Genomic DNA, 6,477 nt, shown 5'->3' on the forward strand with positions numbered 1-6,477 from the left:
TAGATGTTATCCTCTTTTTACAAATGAGGAAACAGGAAGGGTAAATGATTTTGCCAAGGCCATGCAGCCAGGAAGTGATGGAATTGCCATAAGGATCATTCTCTTTCCATTAAATCAGGCCACATTAATCTTGATACCTCAATTAGGTTTATAATATGCGTGACCAGCATGTTCCTTAGCCTGTCTTCTGCAAACATCCATGGTCTCAGGCAGGCTTTGGAGAGGACATGGATGGCAGTTCAAGGTGTCGCTCCCATCTGAGTGTCCAGGGCTCAGATTATCTCCCCTAATTGAAGGGAGACCCTATAGGTTCTTTTCAGCTTTCATCTGACTGAACTTTTTTTTTTTTTGCAGCATTTAATAATATGGAATATCCTTACTGTTATTTAAGAAAATTGTGCACACCTTCTTAGCAAATTGTTGTTTTGTGTTTCCTGGGCCAGACTTTCATGTGGGAAGCATTTGGGGTTTTCAAAAGCACAGCCACTCCGTATGGATCACTGATCTACTCCCTGTGGTTGTGAAGGAATCTGTCTGCACCAATATCAGATGGAGGTTTTCACTCGGATCTCATCACCTTGACTCAGTGGACAGGAAATGGACCACATAACAACAGTACAGATCCCTAGTCGCTGATGTTCGTAGAAAGCCTTCATTTTGATACCACCATGAGAATCAAAGTCCATGGGAATCATTTCTTGGTAGAGCACATGACAATTTAGAAGCTTGTAAACAAGAACACCATGCTGATTCCTTTTCCTTTTCTTTTTTTCTCTTTTATTCTCCCCCACCTTTTAAATGTAAAAAATGCATATCCTAATAGTCTGTTTTAGCATTATCGGCTACAGCTGGATCGTGTCCCTTTAGAAGTAGGATAAAGAGTCCTCTAAAAGGAGATGCCAGGCTTCTTTTGTTTGACGTGATCTAGGGTTATACTCAGAGGACCAATGTCAAATATACTCTGGTATCTCACCATGCTCAGAAACAGTGGCTAAATATTGCTCTACAACAGAATTATTATCTTAAGGAGATATCAACCCCCGCAAAATTGAATTGGCTGAGATAGCATAATATCATAGGCCAAAGTAATCGAGCTAGCAATTTAAAAGTATATTTACAATTAATTTTCCTCATAGAGTGATCAGACAATTGCTCCAAGCTAGATATTTTAAGGGAGCATTTTTGAGATTTTTCTATGGCCGGGTATAGTAGTTGACTGGCAACACTCCCCTCTGGACATTGTCAGGCCCAAGTAATTTTGATTGTTCTTTACGGCCAGGCTTTGCGAATAGAGTGCAGATGTCCTCAGGGAAATAAGCAACATGCCACAAGGGTATATAAATCCACAGGATAAAGAGAGCTCATTTTCTAGGAGTACTCTTTTCATTAAAGACTTCCAGTGAAAAGTGTGACTAATTGAACAGATACATAACTTATTAGACATATATTATAGAGACTAAAAATATTTTCATGAAATTTTAAGATAAAATGGAAAATCTTAAAGGAATTTCATGCTAATGACAAGCTACCTCAGGCACCTGTCTCAGACTCCTCAGGCGGCATAGAAGGCAAGCAATCCTTGAAGAGGTCATAAAGTGAGTCCACTTAAAATGGGGATAAAATATTTCAGAGTAAAGAGTAGGGGGAAAGGTATTGATTACAATTTTATATTGAAGTTAAGCAAAAAAAAACATGAAAACTAAGTTAATTTAACCCTATGCTCAACAAAATTTGAGCTGTAATTGCAACCACACAGTGTTTCTTTAAAAAAATAAATGATAATTTAAGTTTCGGGAAGATTTTTGACAAGCTACAATATGCCAAACCTGTAGCATGATACAGTCTTGTTTTCCCTTCTGACTCCCAGCAGGATCATAAAGAAGGTTATGTTTGCAAATGTGTCCCAGAGGTCCATCAGTGTTCTCAAGGGAGTTCAGTCCTTTGTTATTAAAAATTGTCTTTCAGAACACCTATCCACTCTTGACAGCTTTCTCTGCAATTGTTAGTGATCTGTTGTTTTCTGTGTGTGGTGAGTTTCAGTAACTGTTCAACATCACTTTCATTCACATCATATAGTCCTGCATTGCCTGCGAGATTTGCTGTTGTCTCTGCATTGTTTTGCTGGACAGTCACATCTACCCCTCACACCACCAGGCGGAGACTGAGAAGGATGCTAACGCCAGGCTGCGGGAAGGGGGCGGGGGAGTAGAGAGGGCGTAGGGATGAAGCTACAGTTAAGCAGGAGGCCAAGTTTATAAGCAGTCCATTCACTAGAGAATCTTTTCACATTTTGATGACATTTTTCTTCCCTCCACAGCCTCAGAAACTGCAGGGACTTAGACAAAAACACTTCAATAATGAAGCCCCCAGTACACATGCTTTTGCCAGGAAGGATGCTTCTGTGGGAAAGCTGGGAAAGTAGTCTACAGTGTGGAACATGGGAAAATTAATTGACCACTTGTTCGTGGATGATAACAAAATGAGATGAGTTTCTTTGGAAAAATTCTGTTTCCATTGTGGGTACCCCTCCTGCCTCCCTCCGTGCCGAGGGGGAATGACTCTCCACAGAGGTGACAGTCCGAGTTAGACACGTTAACCACAATATCAATTTATTTCATTACCTGCTCACCTGGTTTCAATATACATGGATCTATTCTCATTCATCAACAAAGATTATCAGCATTCCAGTGAAACACAGTTGTTTTTTTTTGTAGAGCATAATCTTGAACTATGTGCCCTCCAGCATCCATCAAAGGTGACATTTATGAAAGATTATCTGAAGAATATGGAATTTATTTCTCCCACATTTTCAAATTCTCTGTTTGAAGCAGGGGTTTCCCAGGACTGGTCTAAACCGGCCATGGCAATCTGACACATGTCTAAGCAAATCTGGCATGTCTCTGAGCAAGACGGACCACGGGGCCTCCCAGGGAACAATCCCAAGGGAAAAGAGAGGGAGACAGGTTTCATTCAGTAACAAAGCTTAGTGTTGATAGGGGGAGAGAGTATTTCTGAACACAACTTGCTGGGGGAGGTATTCTGGAGGGTCATCCCTTGCTTTGTCTGGGCCTAAAGAAGGAAAAGATAAGGCTTCATATAAAAACTAGAAAAACTGTTTCCATTACAAGCTTAGTTGCAATCAGACTGTAATATACAAGACTATACCACACTAGTGGGCCTCTAGCAGGAAATAGTGGAAGTGTAGGGAAAGCTGAGGGGGTCTTGGCTCAGTTCTTCAGCTGAGAACACCATGTGGTGTTCTGAGAGCTTCTGGGAGCTCCACCTCTCCCTGAACTCTAAGAGAAAGGGTGGCAGCGTCCAGGCTAGGCCACAATGCTGAGCAGGCCTGGTACTGCCTGTGATGTTCAGGGCCCAGCAGAGAAGGCAGCTGACCCAGACCTGGACATGGTACAAGCTGTTCCCAGCAGAGGTGGCAGTGCCTGGAGGATGCCCAGCTGCCCAGGTGACTAGACTGGATTGTGAGTACATGTGAGAAACTCTCCGGGATCTCCCAAGAATAATTATGGGAAAGCTTTGTAAAGAACCAGGAGTCCTGCACCAGAGGGTCTGAACAAGAGCCAGGAGCTGAGGACTGTTACTGCCAAGGTGTCACCATGTGCCCCCCAGGCTGACATGATGAGAGCAGGATGGCATAGCAGCTGCTCTCAGCACGTTACCCACACCTCCTTGGCTTGTACCATTCCCAGGCCAGCACCTGCGTCTCTTTGCCTGAGGGCTTTCTCTGCCTGCTGGGGCCTGCACAGTTGATTTGCATGGCAGGCTGGAAGTGCCAGGGAATTATTGCTCCCCAGGAGCAGCTTTCAACCAGTGACTGATGGGAGTGGTACATAAATGCCTCTCAGGTGGGATAAGTCAGGCTGTTTAGCATCCCTAGTATTCCTCAGTGGGCTAAGCTCTGATTTCCCTTAGTGAGGAACTGTCTGGTTACACGACTTTGTGGGGGGCCTTCTTTTCCTTCTCTGACTCACCCACTCCCCTACCAATGTTTACCTGGATCATACCCCAAACAAACAACTTGCTTTTGAATCCTTTTCTTAAAGTCTCTTTCCGGGGGAACTGAAATTAAGACAGATGGGTTATTCAAGCAAACTAAAGCAACTAAGACCACTCTTTGGGGCTATTTTATCTTGTATCTTCACTAACCTGTTTTTTACTTGAGTTGCATTTTAATGTTAATGCATTTAATTATCCAAGCAAACTAAAGCAACTCAAGACCACTCTTTGGGGCTATTTTATCTTGTATCTTCACCAACCTGTTTTTACCTGAGTTACATTTTAATGTTAATGCATTTAATTGTTATTGACTATCCCAGAAGCAGCCAAAGGAGTCTATTACCCTAGGAAGTCAGCTAAACACTGTTAATTCTGTTACTCAGCACTTCCTATAAGCTCCTTGTAAGAAATTTCTTACAGCATTTTTTCTAAAAGGGAAATATCTTGCTTAGCCTGAGAAGCTGATATATTTCCTCCATTCTGGTAAAGAGGATTAGAGACCAGGTCCCTTTCTCTCTCTTTCTTCCTTTCTCTTTCTCTCTCTGCCTTACAGAAAGCTCAGAAGCCAATTTGGAGTCCAGTAACAGTAAATATATAGAACTTTTATCACCAGGAAATGTGTGTTTCTCTTCCGTAGTTTTGATTTCACTTCATGTGTGTTTTTTTTCTGATCCTGGGAATTTATTCCCACTTATATTTACCTCTATTTCATTACATGCATCTCTTTGTAAATTGCCTAGAATCTTCTGTGCTACTAGTGGTCATGTAAATAAGCTGTTTAGTACGTGTTCATTTAACAAATTACATTTGGATGCTGACCGCTGACCGCTGGAATATTGCTATGAAAATAGAGATGATGCATCTCCCCTTCCTGGAGTATCTTCCTGTCCCTTCATTGAAGAAGGGCTTTTCAAACTTCCTAGGCTCTGTGATTGTTTCTTCAAGTAAAATCTTACTTGGAAGATAAATGAGTAAAAAAAGAAGCTGCCCTGGTTGAGATGTGTGGGTGAGAGGAGGGAGGAAGCCCCCCCAGTCAGCTCGGCTCACCCCCTTCTGCATCTCCCATTGGCTGCGGACACCTCGTCCTGCGCCTTCCCCTTCCGTCCCTGCGGAGCGCAGGTTGACAAACAGCCCTGGAGACCCCCCTGCAGAGTGTGGGGCCTCAGACCCTGGGGCCAGGGCTGGTCCCCTGCAGCTGCCCGCAGAGCCCTCTGCTGTCACTGGGGAGAGAGGGGCCCCTCCCTGTGCAGGCCTGCCAGCCCACAGGCTGCAGGCTGCCCTCCCCAAGTTTGCCTCACCCCAGGTGCTGACCTGCAAGTGGGGAACCAGTGTACGGGCAGGTCCCCGCTGGGCCACCTGTTTGTCACTTCCTTTCTGAAAGGCTCTGTGACACTTCTTCAAGTGCCCCTCCAAGCTGTGGTAAGCTGGCAGCAGTGGGCTTGGGACAGCGGCGAACGGCCAGGGCTCCAGGTGCAGACTGGGTGTGGAAGGCGAGAGGCCTCTGGCTCTGTCTTTTCTGGAACTTCCTTGTTCCAAGCAGAGACCCAATGGCTCCCCCGCACACACACTGTTTGTCTAATCAGGAAACCACTTTGACCTAGCCAGTTAAAAAGTCCTGGCCCTTCGCCTCATTACTGCCAAGCCCAGAACTAAAGAGGTGAAAGCTGGCAGCCCTGGGCTGCCTTCAACTTGGCAACTGCCCCTCGGGGTCTGTGTCTCAAAGTCCCAGCCTCTCAATAGAGCTGTGTTTTCAATCCTGGTTAAACAAAGCCGAGCGCTCTCGCCGTGGGCCTGAGCTCCCCGTTCTCATCTTTCCATGGGGCATGCAGGGCTGCCCTCTTGTTTGGGTGTCACTCTCCCTTTGAACCGCTGTGGCTTCAGCTGCCTTCAGGCTCAGCTTCCTGCCAGGACGTGGATTTACCTCTGATTTGTTGCTACTCTCTTCACAGGATGATGCCGGTGGGAGCGAGCCCTGCTCCCAGATGCTGCCACCTCATGCTCCCCTTCTCCCCCATTGTCTGCAGCCTGAGTCCCCAAAACAGCTCCCAGCTACCTCCCCTCCTGCTGAATTCTACCCCCACACAGGCAAAATGGGGGGCCCTGAGGGCAGGGGAGCCCCACTCCAGCTCGCTTCCAGGGACACAAAGGCATGCGAGATAGAAAAGGCTGGAAGGCATGAGGTGTGCTTGCCAAGCTGTGGGCAGAGGCCCGATCTGTTGTGAGCTGGGTGTGGCCTCTCCCTGGGCTGTAGCCTGGGAGAAGATGGGTGAGAGCAATGTTTCTGGCCTGGGTGCTATGCTTACACTGGGAGCCAGATCTCTTGGGGGGCAAATCTAGGGTATTCTACCTTACCTCTTTGAAATGTGTAATTTTACTTGCAATAGGAAGAATACTATAGATGTGGGCCTTGGGGGTAGAGTGTATGTGTGTGACGTAGCAAGGAGGACAAAGGTCAATGGATTG

General features: G+C 45.7%; 1 long non-coding RNA gene across 1 annotated transcript; it reads right to left on the reverse strand.

Moving 5' to 3' along the window:
• Positions 1-295: 295 nt before the first annotated feature.
• Positions 296-6,164, reverse strand: LOC118968821 (uncharacterized). Its single transcript, XR_005056673.2, has 3 exons — positions 5,326-6,164; positions 4,012-4,077; positions 296-3,069 (listed from the first exon to the last, which is right to left on the reverse strand). It is a non-coding gene; the product is annotated as an uncharacterized lncRNA (long non-coding RNA).
• Positions 6,165-6,477: the final 313 nt, after the last annotated feature.

This window comes from Manis javanica, chromosome 6, assembly GCF_040802235.1.
Source record: "Manis javanica isolate MJ-LG chromosome 6, MJ_LKY, whole genome shotgun sequence".
Lineage (NCBI taxonomy): Eukaryota > Metazoa > Chordata > Mammalia > Pholidota > Manidae > Manis > Manis javanica.